This window comes from Sturnus vulgaris, chromosome Z (genome assembly GCF_052056855.1).
Source record: "Sturnus vulgaris isolate bStuVul1 chromosome Z, bStuVul1.hap1, whole genome shotgun sequence".
NCBI lineage: Eukaryota > Metazoa > Chordata > Aves > Passeriformes > Sturnidae > Sturnus > Sturnus vulgaris.
This window is the reverse complement of record NC_142283.1, coordinates 28,727,812-28,744,494: the sequence shown is the minus strand read 5'-3', so window position 1 is coordinate 28,744,494 and position 16,683 is coordinate 28,727,812. Positions and strand designations below refer to the sequence as shown.

The 16,683-nt window shown below is 35.4% G+C and overlaps 1 long non-coding RNA gene across 1 annotated transcript in view; it reads left to right on the top strand.

Annotated features, from left to right (window-relative positions):
* LOC148219760 (uncharacterized) overlaps positions 1–16,683 on the top strand; it is an 82,692-nt gene that overhangs the window by 17,733 nt on the left and 48,276 nt on the right. Inside the window, exons 2-3 of the long non-coding RNA XR_015799345.1 lie at positions 1,413–1,587; positions 1,885–1,945. This is a non-coding gene — a long non-coding RNA (uncharacterized LOC148219760). The remainder of the gene's footprint in view (positions 1–1,412; positions 1,588–1,884; positions 1,946–16,683) is intronic.

The window sequence follows — 16,683 nt, the reverse complement described above, 5'->3', positions numbered from 1 at the left end:
ATTTCCCTTACTTGTGGTAAGCTAGTGCTTCACCCTCAAGAACTGGGTGTATTCATTTTGTATATACTTAGAAGTTTAAGATAAAGTGTCTTATAAAAGAAGGTTCAATGGGAACCTAAAAGACCAGTTAAATTCCATCTATGCTCTGTCCTTTTTTGTCATCTATGAAAAAAAAAAAAGGAAAATAGATCTTCTTGAGAATAGATCCTTCTGATAAATTAGAATCACCCTTGAAGTCCACTGTAGACTATATCATGCCTATGTGGCGGTTGTGGGAAGTGTTAAGGTACAATGAAACACAGGAAAAGGAATATGGGAGAATGTGATATCTATCTTTTTCCTGTTAAATAATGCTGCCCCACCATTAATTTCACTGTATCATTCAGAGATGCTGCTGCCTAAATAAAGATCCATTTTAAAACAAAATTCTTTCCTGTCAAAGATGAAATGCAATTTCACTATCTTTATAAATTTTGAATTATACAAAACACTTTAGGTCAACTTCGTCTTTTCCTTCTTTCTGAAAATGCAGTAAGACTTTGCAGATATTATTTTGTATTCTGCTTTCCTCTCTAAGTCATATTAATGTGACATTTACTGTTTCACTTCTATTTGGCTAGTTTGCACTGGAAAGTGATTCTGCATTTCTGGCTAAGTTTTTTTCCAAACACGATAAAGCTGAATCAGGGTTTATATCTGTGAATGTCTCCAAGTTTCTTTATCTGTCCAAGGCAGCAGCTTTCTTATCTGACAGCCTTATAATTATGAAAGTAGCTGAATATTAATGATTCAGTGCTTACATAAACAACTGGCCTCAGAGAAATCTAATGAACTAACCTGCAGGATTTAATTTTGCCTAATTAAATGTAAATAATGTTTAATGTTGTATATGACAGGATTTCTCCAGAAACTTAGGGAAGTTTTTATGTAACCAAAGTGCTCTTATGAATGCAGAGTGAGTGCCATACTAAACATCATGAGATTGCATGTTGCATTTTGTTTTCAGAAGTTATCTATGTCTTTAAATAGAAAACAAAGATATTTAAGATTGGGTGCGACCTATGATATTGGGTATCAGAAGATGCTTGTGCTACACATAAGTACATGCTACTCTGAACTTCTTCATTTCTTTCTCTCAAAGCAGGCTACTAGCCAGAAAAATATTTCAATCAATTAAGATCATTTTGATAGCAGTCAAACCCCCTTTTTTTAATGCTTATCTGTTTTCTTCCTTTCTACAGTGTTAAGTATCAACATTATGTATTTTATTCATTTAAATAAAATATTGCTGATACTTTATTTTAAATTAACTTAATTTTATTTTAAATTATTTTATTTGAAATGTTTTTGTTGATTAGATATAAACCAGATAGAGTTGAATCATCAGATGCTATGTCTCTTTTTCATTGCAGGAATATCTTGTAAATTAAATCCAGAATAAAATGGATTTATAGATTTTCATATGTGTGTGTATGAACTTGTTTGCGATGTGATTAAGAATCCAAGAATGATGGACCAACTCACCTTTGGGAAAAGACTACAGCAGCTATTTTTATTCTACTCTGTATTTGTCCATGTGGTGTTAGGGTAAGTGAGGTAACTAAATCATTACAGTCCTGCAAGACTGCCTATGAATATGCACCCCTCAATTTCCTGATTTCTCCAAGTACTTCTTAGAGGTAGAGAGGGTTTAAAATTTTTCTCTGGGATCAGTGCTCTGAAGAAATCTAGTTGTTATTCAGACACACAATGAGCTATCAAAAACTGAATAATGACATTACCTGAGGAAGACAGCTTGGATAAGGTAATGCGAAACACCACAAGTGGACATTATCTTTTATTGATGAAATGCCACCTCAACACCCCATCTTTTCACTCTTCTAGAATTTGGAAAGAAAACCATGCATTCAAACCATGGGAAGGTACTAAGTGGGAGAACAAAAAGGTAAGATTTGTAGAGTGTTTCTCATTCTTCTATGGGATGCGAATACATTTATCCTGGTTTTGTCTTCTGTATCCTGAGAAATAGAAATTGATTTCAATATGTTATTTTACAGCTGTAAAATTGTCAGTATTTTCCTTACATGGAACATACAACTGTACCTATGGCAGATAAATAAAAATGGGCTGGTATTCCATGGACAATATTTAAGAGGTTAAATCAAGCAAAAAATCTTTGCTTTGCTCTCAGAAAGAATTTAGACAACAAGTTTTTAGAGTTTCAACAGGAATGTTCATAAATATGACTATTAGGACAAAAACATTTTCTATTTAAAACCATGGTGCTTCTCAGCCAGGCCCATTGAAGAACAGATACTCTAAATTTTGGTCCTGTCTTCTTCCATATGCGAGTGATGCCTAAACATGTACATTCAAATAGCTGCAGATTTTATTTGCAATGTGTTTATAACTGAGTTTGGATTAAAACAGATTTTATGGTACTGATACATCTACATGAGACGAAGGCCAGGCTCAATACATCCTTGTTTGATGTGCTCTCTCAGATGGAATTTCTTAGACATGATTGTTGAGGTGGGAATGGTACTGCGGGCATTTTTTTGTCTTTCAGCTGTTATGGCTGCTGCAAAATTTGCTCATTTCTGTTCTTTCCTTTCACTTTGTGTTCCTGAGGCCTTATGAAGGTGACCCTGCAATCAGTATAAAAATTATAACTAATAATACTAAAGAGAAAATATTAATGAAAATATTATATATATATACATAAATATATATATAAAAATATATATATAAATATATATATAAATATATATATATAAATAAAGGGAAAATATTAATATTATATTATTATATATTCTTTTGATAAAGAAAACTGCCAACATAATGCGGGATGTGTTCATTTCTCATCACTGTTTTATCTCAGTATCTTTTTTTATTATTATTTTACTGGATATTTCTATCATCTAATTTTTAGAATTTTTGTGTTATACATACATTTTTACATGGACTTTCAAAATGAGATAAAGAGCTGAGTTCTATTCTGACCTACTTTTGGTGATTTGGCTTTATTTATTTTTGTGTTCTCCTACTCATTCCTACTCGACTACACTGAGTTTCCATTAACTTTCCATTCTAAGTGAGCACATGAGTAAGATTGAGCTACAGGTTCAACGATGTGGAAAGCTGAATTACATCTTCAGTAAGACCCTCAAACATGCACGTGTTTACACAATGAGATGCATTTACTTTGGCTGTGGGCACAAAGCAGGCATAGCCACAGAGTACTGCAATTCTTTTTTTGTCCTTTTTCTTTTCTTTTTTTTTTTAAGCAAAGAAAAAATTCAGTCTTTTTCTAGTTTGTGTTTATCTGCTCTGTCCTGCTGAGAATTCATTTCAGTGAAAAAAGGCTTTGTTTGCTTTCATATTGTATGTATAAATATCACTGTATAATTATGATTCAAGGACTTGTAAGTGACACTTGAGACAGGGCAAATACTGAAGGCAGATGAGCTAGTTAAAACCTGTCAAAGTATTGCAACTAGGTCTAGATATTTAGTTTTCAAAGTGTTATTTGCTGTATTGCATTTCAAAAATACGTTTAAGTATAAAAAATAGATGCTTTCCAAAGCAAAGATATTTTTAAAAGCATGATTTTTATGTGCTTTCTAGTATTTCTGGCATGCACTATAATATTCTTGTCTTTCTTACTGGCCATATACAGAGGTTTTATTTTAATAAAATCTTTCATGATTTAGTTTTAAAGTCACAAGAACACACTGCAATTTTAACATCTACAGACATAAATAAAACCCACAGCATAATGCATAATAATGTCTCACATTTGCTGAAAGTTGGTAAATATTCTACAAGGGACTTCTGGTATGAAATAGCTATTCCATGTGAATCCACATTGAAACACACAACAGAATACTGTTCAGACATTTCAAGTAATTTCAAATCAGTTTAGACCTCTCTCAAAACCCTTAAATAATAATGAAATTGAACATGCCTACAAGGTACCATGCTTTGCCCTACAGCAACTGTAGTTGCAGGTCTGCTTCTTGCCATTTATTCCCCATTTAACCAGAATAACCCATCATTGGTGAACATACATGTGAACATACTGGCAAAAAAACCCCTGGAGGAAGTAGCTCCTTCAATATGAGGCAGTTGTCCCAACACCCCAGGTTCATCAGCCCCATCTCGTTACAAGAGGTTTTGGTTGAAGTTCTGATCAGGACCAGGGTTTGAATTTGAACTCTAATGTATGGTTATATTCATTTTATCAAGATGAGTCTCAAAAGATAAATTGAAGATAGTAGTTTTGGAAAAGTAATTATTTATTTATTGTACCCAGTGCTTTGGATTCTTAATTTCTTTTCTCCTTTAGGTAAAACTTTGTAGCCCAAACAACATAATGAACTGGTCATTTGACTTTCCAAAGTCAAAGCAGCCTGTATAAACCCAGAGTCACATCAGCTGCTTCAGTAAAATTATCCCAGATTTACACCTGTGTTGATGAGAACAGAGGCAGTCCAATCAAGCTTAAGCCAATTAATAAAAATAACTTTGCTTCAGTTTTCTACTCATTGAGTGGTTAGCATGTTTTCATTGTTTTGATATCACCTAGTTCATTTTGCAATGCATATCGACTCAGAGTAGAAATGGTTAAATGTGAAGAAGCCAGGTTATTACGCATTTCAATTCCAGAGTCAAATATAAAAATTTCTATTATAGGGACAATTAATTACATCTCAAAATGGCAAATGTGCATCCTTGTCAGGTAGAGTGTACTCTGATGGCCTTTCCTCAAACACTGAATGTGGAGATTTGATCTCTTCTAATGGTGCTGAGAAAAGGGTAATTACGCCATGGTCAAAGCTAATTTGCTTTCTGCCAGATGAACTGTTGTATTTTATTGTACGCTGACATTTTAAAGTAATTACGGCACTGTTGACCTTAGACAATTCCAGTTGTATCGCTGTCTACAGCTGCAGCGTTCTACCTCTGGCTGGCAGACAGCGGCTGTAACGAGGTAATGACACGGACAAAGAGCACCATATGGGGCTCCTTTGAGATACACAAAGCCCAGTGAAAGGAAACAAGAAAATTTTAACATCATCATTTCAGGCACCCATTTCTACAGCCATAAAAGATCCCATCCCCCCTGTATACAAAATGCCCTGAATATTTTACTTGGTCATATACTGTATATCTGTGTGTTTTCCTTCTGTAAATGGCAGTGTGCATTAAGAAGAAAGAGGTCAGGTAGAACTGAATGTGACGGACTGGTCTTTCTCTGACATGAGTTCAAAGGCTAAAGACTATTGATTGAGATAAAAGCCTAGGTTCTTATCTAATGTTAAAGACACTGCTTGTTGTCTGAAAGCTGTGCACATAATTAGGCTGAAGGAAAAGCACTTCATCCAGAAAATCACTATAAACTGAGCTTCATTAAACATAGATATTAGTTAATTTAAAGAAAGACGTTATTTTTCATTGATATATTTTAATGGTAGTCTCTTCTAAGCTAAGAAATACAATCATGTGCAGAGAGCTTCCTGGTTAATATATCCCTGCTAGGACAGAAAAACAGATTGCTATCAGTCACAGAGAGAAATGCTTTATTCTCTCAGAGAAAAAAAAATGTAGGCTACTGAAGACAAAAATTCATTGTTTCAAAGAGCTGGCAGAAAACTGAACTTTACTGCTGCCTTAAACATTTTCCTACCATTCTGTGGCATGGGCAGTAGAAATTTTGCTCGTTCAAAGCAGGCAACAGGATTTTACTTGTGTCATGCTTTACAACTTACATGATAAATGTAAAGAGATAGTGGAAACGATTCTATGATTGTAAATCAGTTAATCTCCATTGGAGTTAGTTTTCCACAACGAGGTCTTGTTAGAAACAGTAAGAAAAAGGAGATTACAGTTGGCATGTGTCAGAAAAATTACATCTGAAGAAATAGCTTAGTCCCAGCATTCAGTGTTGCTCTCGGCTCTGAACTGATAATATCATTTCTTAGAAATCTAGTTTTCAATTTTGCACAGCTCTCCTAGTTGTGGCTGAATATTACATGGAGAAATAACCTGTGCATCCTAAAAGCCTGTGTTTCGAGAGAATGCTATCTCTTTATGAGAGGTTCTGGAATGGGAATAGTGTTTTTAACATTCAACTAAGATTGAACATAAAATTCTGTAACTCTGGCTACTTGCTGAAGTTAGACTTCTGGCCCAGAATTCACATGGAAGATGCATATGTTTCTAATAATTGTCCAGACTTATGGTAAGTTCTGGTTATATTTTTGGGGGTGGAGGGGATAACTCTGAAAGCAATTTTTTTGTTCTGTTGTTCCTTCTTTAACACTTCAGTTATTCCATACAAAAACGTACTGTTGTGGTGAATGAAACAAGGACCATCACTCTGTGCCTAAAGACCTGTGTTGTCAACCACTCAGAAAAACGCCATCCCTGTGCCTGAAAGGCAGAGTGACAAAAAGTGGAAGCCATGCCAGCTGCTTTATGGCCATGCTTTCTGTAGTGGCACTTTGCAAGAGGGCATAATGAGAAGCCAAAAAGGAAATTATAAACAACCTGGATTTTTTATTTTAAAGTCTATCTGTAGCTTTGTAGCACAATACTATAGAGTTGTTAGAGTAAGATACAGAGGTACTACATATTTTAATAGAAGACAAGCACATGCCCTTAACACACTGCAAAGGTGATACAAAGGAGAAATAAATTGTATTCCAGATGTTCATATTCACACTGCTAGTCTGAAAGCAGAGATTCAAGGATGTGTGATGGCATAGATATTCTTCTTTCTTTATCCAGAATGCAGAACGAAAGCAAAGCATATGACACTAAATCTAGTCCTACAATAAAGTTGTTAGTCTCCGGTATCTACTCATCATGAGCAGTAAAAAAAAATCTATAAATATCTCTAAAGAGAAATTTAAGATGTATAAACATATAGATATTTTCCCAAGGAGTAAGATTATATAGTATCAAGGAAATGCATTGTCTATATACTGTTTTCAAATTTGGTTATAATTTGTCCTGTGGCTGTGTTCCAAAGCAGATAGAATTTGAGGCTAAAACATCTCTGGTTTCATCTGAGGTTAGATGCGGCAGCTATTTTTTTATCACAACATGCATGCTTGCTCATCATCCTGTACATCTTGTGTTTGCTCTGTTGCTGCAACAGCTAAAGCTCAAAATAAGACTCTGCTTCATGCATAGCCAAGCTAAGCTTGTCTCAGCTGGAAATTGCACTTCACATGTACAGTTCACAGGTAAAGAATTACAAATTGCACCCTATTATTCTTGTTTTATGCAGATTCCATATGGGACATGCACAGATTCATATTAATGCAGTTTCACTGGAAAATGGCTTGGAATAGGGCAAGAGTAATTTGTGATCTTTTAAATTAGAAATGGGAATACATTTTTCTGAATTATTAGCACAGTTTTTATTTGTAGGTTGAAAATGTTGGTGATGCCATCTGCATTCCTTGGTGGAGGTCATGACGCAGGACAAGATCCACTATTGATCTTTGTGAAGCTGTATTTTTACCCTTCAAATTGGCTTCTATTTAATGTGAATTCTTATGAAACCTAAGAAAAGAAAGAGAGTTACATTTCCTGGTGGAAAAATAGATTTAGGGAATAAGCAACCTATAATAGGAGAGAGAAAATTTAACAGAAAGGAATTCAGAGAATGAAGACAAGTAACTTTGAAAACAATATATTGAAATGGAAAACTGACAACTGGTGTCAAAGATGAGAAATTTGAAAAATTCATGAACAAGGGGCATTTTAGGTGAATAAGTACTCATTTAAAACAATTGAGGAAAAAAAGGAAAAGAATCTGAGAAGAGAAAGAAGAAAATTAGTAGAACAGAGATTTCAGGCTAAATTAATCCAGGCAGTTTCTGCAATATTGTGTGACATACTGTTTCATCAAGGATTTTGCATTTGGATAAATTCTTTGTCTTTTGCAATATTTATGTTTAGTCTTTCTCTTTACCTTTGAAGATACTAGAAGCAGTTCACAAGAAATTTTTTAACTTTTACGAAAAATTCCAGAAGTTGTTTTCTTTTAGAACAAAATGGCTCTCTTAACTCTGTTTGAAATGAACCAGCTTCCCATGCAAAGCTATTTACTGTTGTAAAAGATAGTAACTTCAATTAAGTGTATAGATTCATTGAGAGCCTTACTAGATCTGTGTCAAATGTGTGACCCTCCAATCTGTGTGCAGTTAGCTGTGGCAATACTGTCTCCTCATTACAATCTTGAATTTATTGTCCATGAAATAATCTGTTGTCTGCTTTTCTGTCAAAACAAATATAAAGACACATATCTGACACATAAAATTATAACTCAGAATACTGACAGTGAGACTTTTTGAGATATAGTGAAGCAAAAATATATTGTGTAAAAAAAATCACTTTATTTTATTCTGATTTAAACATTAATTTCCTGTACCAACTGTTTATTCTTAATTTTATTTATTTATTTTTAAATGTAAAACTTTACTGTGGAAAGGAAAATGGCTTCTTAACTTTCCCTCAAAAGTAACAAAATTTAAAATGTAGCAGCAATAACAAATTCAAATAATTTTTAAAAGGGAAACCTTAATTTTTTTCCTAGGTTACAGGTTACCACAGGCTTTTGATTACACAGCAGACATGCCCACATTATCTGCTTTGAATATAACCCTGATGCTTCAGAGAAGTTAAAATTTCTTTCCAAGTGGAAATAAATAAAGATGTAATGACATTTGGAGAAGAGTATACATATATATATATATATATATATTTCAAAGTAAATGCTATCACATTACTTATAATTCCTATATCACTTGACTGTGGTTTGTTGTTTTTGTTGGATTTTTATTATATTGTAAATTTTTTCAAGAGGATAGTAGTAGCATTTTTTCTACCCAGAGCTCTAAAAGACATAATTTGCCTTTCAGAAATTTGGTCTACATAGACAAACCTTTAATCTCAGTTCTGGATTTAGAAAAAAAGCAACAAAATACTTTTTAAAAGCTTGATTTGACAGTTAATTATTCATTTACCTCAAGAGGTACTGGGCTTTTTCTCTATTTAGGACAGGTCCCAACTTGTTTCTTCTAAGTCACTCATGAAAGAGTCTTTCAGCAGATCTGGGCCAGTCCTTGGTCATGGAATGTTCATGTTCAGAGTGGCTCATGTGTCCCTCGCCTTTCAAGAATACCACAGGTTTTGGGGAGTGCTACTTCTTTTATACTCCTTTGGGCAAGGCTTTGTTTCTTGAAACCCATCATGCCTCCATTGCTCTCTGTAGCAACCACAAACACAGAGGTGGAAAATTATTTCTATTTCAGGGCTGAAGTTTAATTTTTTTCTTTTAAATGCATGATTTCAATAGTAATGAAAAACCCTGGCACTATGAATAGCTGCCAAATTTTAATGTTATAAAACGGTCTGCTTTGTAGGCTTTGCTGCATCCTAATCTGGACATTCTGCAGTGTTTCTGTTGTGCCCTAGCTCTCCTTTTATTTCTATACTATTAATTTTAATTGATGTGATTTAAGAATTGTTATCTAGATATAATTCTAAATAGAACACCTTGAGCTGCAAAGTTCAGATTATATCAGAATTTAGAAGTTTCATAGGTGACGTGAACTTTCTGTGACATTTAACCCCATTTGGCAAAAGTTGTTCTATTTATTTTAGTAAAAGTTTATTAATAATATCATCAAAGCAGAATGCAAGATCACCTCAGAGTTACTTGTAACTCAGTTCATATGAATTCAGAAGCTCAAGGGCACAGGTCTTCACATGTTAAAGCAGTTGAAATATACGGTTTTTAACTAATCATTACTCTCTTATTGAGTTAAATACAGTTTTGTTTCAATGAGCTAGAATAAAACTTTCTTTAGAGTTGTGGCCAGGAAAGTTTGCTACAGTCTGCTCTTTAGGGATCTACTGCAGAATACTGAACTCCTTGATCAGGAATATAGGACATTAAAGGAACAGTTCTTTTAAAAGATGTTCTCTCGAGGTGTGTTGATCTCTAGCTAAAGTGGCCAGTTTCTGAGTGAGATCATTGACAGCACTGTGCTTCCTTCCCGGGTCCATACATGACAATGCATCCATAATATTTGTCTACACATCCTTCAGATGTTTGACAAAGGCAAAGATAAAGAATCTTGTGTATACTTAGATAACTGTGTACTAGTGGATTTTTATGTTCTAAGGATTTGAACTCATATTTCATAGCTGTAGAGGAAATTGGAGCGTTATCACCTGGAAATTCATTTTTTTATCTCTGACAGGGTACAGTTATTCATCAGAGTAAAGTAACAAACACCTTTACAGAGGGTGTCATGCCTGCTGAGAGAAACAGAGGTTTATTTTTTGCTGGAAACATGTAAGAGGGGGGTCAGTAAAAGAGGAGGACAGGACCTCAGACAAATGACAAGTGTTAAAGTTTCACAGAGAGATGGGAAAAAAAGTGAGCAAGCATTGCCTATGTAGAACAGCAATTCTGGTTGGTTAGTTTATAGGAAAAATAAAATGGGTCAGACTAAGACAGTTGAGCTGTTCTGTAGTTTTTCTCCTTAGTTTTCATATCTTTTGGCTTCTCTTTTTTTTTAAAAATAGTTTTTGAAATATTTTGGAAAACATTAGAGCTTTATAAAGGTGGTTCTCTAAACTTTCTCAACCTTTGTTGTGTTGTGAGTGAGTACCTCTGTGTGTAATCCCCTAAATCGTCTCTTCCGGATGAAAACTGTGTCCACTTATTTTAATTTTGCTACCCATTAACTTCAGGTGGAAGACAAGAATTCTAAGCTGAAAACAGCGTGCATCTCAAACTAGCACAGAAGTCCGTTTTTGCAGATTATGGCTGGTTTAAGAAACCTCTGAACTGTCACGTACCATCTGAATTAATGAGGCCATACAGGTCTAAGGTCTCTAAAAAGGCCTATCTAGATTAGAATTGATTAATCCTGTGGTGGGCTGCAGAGTATTATTAGAGTGACAACAGATGTAGGTTTTGTGTAAGCATAATTTCATAAAGATCATCATCTGTATTCTTTAATTATTAGTGATGATCAGCTATAACTTGTCTGTAGTGAAAATTTCCCCAAAACCATTAACATTTGCTGAGAAGTAAGTTTGTGAAGAGAAATAAAAGTCAAAAACATTACTTATGAGTAAGAAAATGTGTTCAGAAAAATTCAATGTGGAACACAAATCCCTTCAAATACTTGAATTTCTGACAGAATTCCTATTTCTCTATCATGCATGAATTTCCACCTTCCTATTGAAGTCATACTTTTTCACTTTTATAAATAAAATTAACTGTAAAATCAAGTAGTGACTGAAAGATAATGTAGCTATCATATAGATACACCTAAAACCAAAACTGCAGGTTTGAACTCCATTTAGCATTGAAGAACTCAAAAATATTCTGATTCAAATTTGACAGCTGTTGTTTCTGTAATCAGTTAATATAAAGCCTGTGATCTGAATACTAATAAGATTTATTTCTTTTTAACATAAACATTGAATGCTAAGCCCAGTGGAGTACTGAAGACAATGGAATTTTTAAGATATGAATGAGGAAAAAGTAAAAACAAGCTTAAGGAATCTTTGTGGTGTGTTAAATATCTCCTGCTCTATAATTCTAAGGTAATAATTCCATAGAAGAAATTAATCACTTGCCAAAACACCATCTAAATGGTTTGTCAACTGTTTGCACGATGTTATTGATGTCATTTTAAAAACTATTCTCTAGAGGAACAAGGAACATTATTTTGTTAGCAGGCCTTTATATTTTTTGCTTTGTGGTTTTGAATCCCAGTGTATAATCAATTGAATATCACAAAACCTATTAGATATCTAGCTTTTAATTTCCTAGCCTTCAATATTAAATGTTCAAAATCAGTGGTTGTTTTAGGGTGATTATCATGACCCTAATGAGGCCTGACACTTGTGACACTTCAGACACGCAGCCACCAGCAGCTCCATCACAACAAAGGAGCTCCGAGTGCAACACATTGTAGTGATGGGGAGAGTTGTGAGTTATGGCTTTGCACAGCAGATGTGGCCACACATCTTTGCACCCCTAAACACACATGTTCATCCAATCTGACAGATCAGACAATGGCACAAAAAACCCATCACTGGTGCCTTAACAAAGACTTCATCTCTAAAGAGACAAAGCTGCATGCTGAATGTGTTGCCACTAGTAAATTTTCCAAATGGAAAACCATATATATTTTATTAATGACTAATAAATTGAAACCGGGATGACAAATGCCATAGTGATTTTTAAAAACATTTTATGAATGTGTATTCTATTTATTTTTAATATTTACCTTCATATCATCATGCGAATGGTTTTGTTAATTAGTTGTACATGCTTCACACAACAAATTCATAGAGGAAAGGAAGCTAGGGGACTACACTAAGAGAGATAAAAAATTCATCAATCAAGTGAAATATGATTTTGCAGTCTTTAGTGCAAAAATAACATTTTTTCTTTAATATTTATTTAGACAAAAAAAAGTGAATGTATGAACTAGAGTCTTTCAAATCAACTCTACCTGGGTAATTGAAAAATTTATTTTTAAAGGAGGAAATAGAAAGCCAAATTTTCTATTCAACTTAACAGCAGCAGAGCATTAAAAAAGTGAAGCTAGATATGTGCATGTTTACCATAAGGAAGGGAACTGGGCATTAATGGGCTCTGGAGGCTTATTTGGAGACAGATGCACTTATCATGAATCAGGAAAGTGAAATAGCAGCCCTGGCGTGCTGTAGGTCAGTCACAAATGTCGACTTCAGAGAGCTATAAATCTCCAGCATTACTTCAGCTGCTGAATCTCAGAACTCCCTTCTAGCATTTTCCTATAATTTAAAGATTATGTAAGGAGTATAGTGAGAGTGTTAGATGAAAATATTAATGTAGAGATAAATCCCCTAAATACTCTAAAGCAGCAGCTTCGGCTGAGCAGAATCATCTTCTGGTACACTTCAAATAGGAATTGCTGCTAGTTTTGTCAACAGTAGGAGGTCATGGATGACTGCCAAACAAAGTAAGGATTTTTTCAATAAAATGCTTTAAGTTCTAGGTAGTCACGGGGTATCTTCCTGTGCCATTTTATCGATGATATTTACATTTTGATATATTCATACTGACAATTCCTTGACAGAAATCATAATTGTGAAATGAGCTGGAGTAAAAAGCAATTAATTACAGTTTACTCCTTCTGGCATGTCCAAAAAAGATATTTTGTTGTCACTTCTGAATGTTTTAAAGGTATTATCCAGGCTCACAGATTTTGTATCCCACTGTGAGGCTGCTGGTCTCCAAAATCAGATATTTACATGTTAAAATCCAAAGCTTTTAGGAAAAGCTTTCTTAGCTAACATTTCTTAGCAAATTTAACATTTTAATTACCGTGAAATAGAAAAGGGGGTTATATTGTTTTAACTTCAGCAGCATAAACTATAAGAACAGACCTTTTAGCTCTTGATAATTGAAGCTTGTTAGGTATGCAGATTTTTTCGTTTCTGTGCTGTTGGTAGAATTTTTGTAAAATATCAGGATAATGAGGAAAGAATAAAGTTAAAATTCCAGTGGGGTTTTTTTGCGCAGTAAAGTGAAATTAATTATAAGTGACATAGTTGCCTGTGATAACTTGAGCTTGACTTACAAAACTTCAAGTTCTATATTCTAGTTCCAACACCAATTTTGCAGCCTACAGATTATGCAATACAGTTCATCAACATGCAGTACACATAAGCTAAATAGGCAATATTCATTAGCTGATTTTAGCTGATCAGGTGAGTGTTTTAATTAATGAATTAGAGTGTCAGGCACTACTGTATTTCATAAGTTCCTGAATATGAAGTTCATGATGAAACTTTGTCAATTCTGACGATGAAGCATATTAGGCCTGAAAAGTTGTCTCTTCTTACCTGGAAAATGAATATAGCCCTTTACATGCAAAAGTGTCACAACTCTTGTATCTGAAGTGCTCAGCTAATACAGTCTATTTTTGATTTCATATCACAATGGACTTTGAGGCATATGTATTAATAAATATTACATATGTTTGGGTACAAACAGGATCAGGATCCTGGTCAGGATCTCTTTTATCATTCCGACTGAGTAGCATTCAATCTCTATCAAGTTCAAAAAGTGATCCCCTCATCTTTGTGAAAATTGGACAAGTATTGCTGTAAGTCTGGGGAGCGGCAAAGAAACACAGCAACAAGGACTCCTTCCCAAAAGCAGAAGAAGGGCTTTATTGCAGAAGTAGACACATTTTTACAGACTGGTTTGCAGAACCAAAGGATAGAATAATCTCATTGGTCCAAGGAAGGCAACATCTCTTGTAAACATGCTTTTACCAAAACCACATTCCTCACTTATCCTGTCACACCAGGTGCTAAACTTTGTTATTAATTCTTTCCCTTCTGTTTTCCTTTGAGTGGCTTGGGAAAACTCAGACTGCTGTTTTCCCTGACTCTTATCAGCAGCCACAGACAAATGCTTAAATGTGTTTCACATACATATATATATATATATATATATATATATTAGCTTTAGGGATATATGAAGAATGCTTTGTAAACAGTTGTCTAGTTATATTTTCCACTATAGTATATGAAAGCTTGGTTTATAATTTCAGTTTTCAGTTCTTTTTTTTTAAACTGTTGTCTAAGGGACTCATCTAAGGATACTGCACAGTATAGATGATTATTTTTTCCATTCTTAGTCCACTGTAAAGGTTTAACAGTCAAAAAAAACTTTTCATGTTTTATTTTTGCCAGCAAAATGAGCAGTGATATTGAGTGCACTCCCCAGCAAGTTTGCTGGTGACATCAAGCTGTGTGTTGCAGTTGACACACTGGAGGGAAGCAATGCCATCCAGAGGGACCCAAACACTCTTGAGACGTGGGTCCGTGCAAACCCCATGGAGTTCAAGAAAGCAGAGTTCAAGGTCCTACACTTGGATGGTGGCAATCCCAAACACACCTACAGGCTGGGCAGAGAAGTGACTGAGAGCAGCCCTGGGGAGAAAGACTTGGTGGTGGTGGTGGTTGATGAAAAGCTCAACATGAGCCAGCAGCATGTGCTCACAGCCCAGCGAGCCAAACGCGTTCTGGGCTGCATCCAAAGGAGCGTGGCCAGCAGGGCGAAGGAGGTGATCCTGCCCCTCGCTCGGCTCTGCTCTGCTCTGCTCTGCTCTGCTCTGCTCTGCTCTTGTGGGACCCCTGGAGTGCTGTGGACAGTTCTGGTGTCCCAACAGAAGGAGGACATGGAACTGTTGGAGCAAGTCCAGAGGAGGGCCAAGAAGTTGATAAGAGGACTGGAGCACTCCCCTAAGAAGACAGGCTGAGAAAGTTAGGGCTGTTCAGCCTGGGAAAGAGAAGGTTGTATAGAGAACTCCTAGCAACCTTCCAGTAACTGAAGAGGGCATACTGGAAAGCTGGAGAAGGACTGCTTTTCAGGAACTGTAGTGATAGGACAAGGAATAATTGGTACAAATTGAAAGGAGAAATTTATGCTGGATATTAGGAAGAAATTCTTTACAGTGAGGATGGGGGGGTATTAGAACAGTTTTCCCAGGGAGGCTGTGGATGCCCCAAGCCTGGAAATGTTCAAGGCTAGGCTGAGCAAAGAGGTCTAGTGGCAGGTGTCCCTGCCAGTGGTGTGGGGAGGTTGGGATTAGATTCTGTTTAAGGATCTCTTCTAACCCTTAACATTCTATGATTCTATGGGGTTTCTTTCTGTTCATTTCATTCGACCACTTAGAGACATAGAAGGGCTATTGTTTTATTCCTTCTCTGTATTAGTTCCGATAACATCTCAATATTTTGCATCCTAGCTTTGTATCTGAAATACAAAGGCACAGTACTCAGCTAATTTCTCTCCTACATGTAGTGAAAATATAAAGAGAATCTGAATTGACACAGACGGCATCTCAGAAATCTTTTATAACCTTTGCTCACCTTGGTTCCATGAAAAAAGTGCATTCTCCTCAGATCAAGACAGTGTAACACACATAGCATTAAATATAGACCTGTATTGCAGAGGGAATCATACTCCTGTGATGGGATATGGATGTTTTGCCTACCAAAGGAGTTGGAAGGCTCTGTGGCATATTGAGGTAGGTATTTTTTGTTGGTGACAGTCAGCTCTCCATATAGTGTGGCTGCCTGTGGTGTTCAACACTTCTCCATTCATCTCTGTTGCACCAGTGTATCTCCTTTAGATTACAGATTTTCTCAGTCGGAATTTAAACTAACATAAGCTGTTTTTCAGACCTAAAGTCTCTGCAAATTCCTCCAGAGCACTAGGCTTTCCTATCCAAACCAGTCCTCACCTTGGTAACTACCACCTGGAATTGCTTTCCAGAAGTCAGAAGTTATATATGCCAGTTTCTTGTAAACCATGCAGGAAGACTTTACAGCCCACATTTTATGTTAAGAACACTGATAAAACACTACAAATTACACTACAGGTGGGAAAGTTTTGAGGTCAATGCAACTGACCACATTCTGACAGATTACCTGCTTCAGAGCACATCACTGTAATAAGAACCAACCTGTTTGCCATTTTAGAGAGGTAGAATCACACTACAAAAATCCTTTGGGAATTATCCTGTCTTGTTCCCCATGCTCTGAGAGTCCTTTGTCTAGTCTTCAATGGATAGA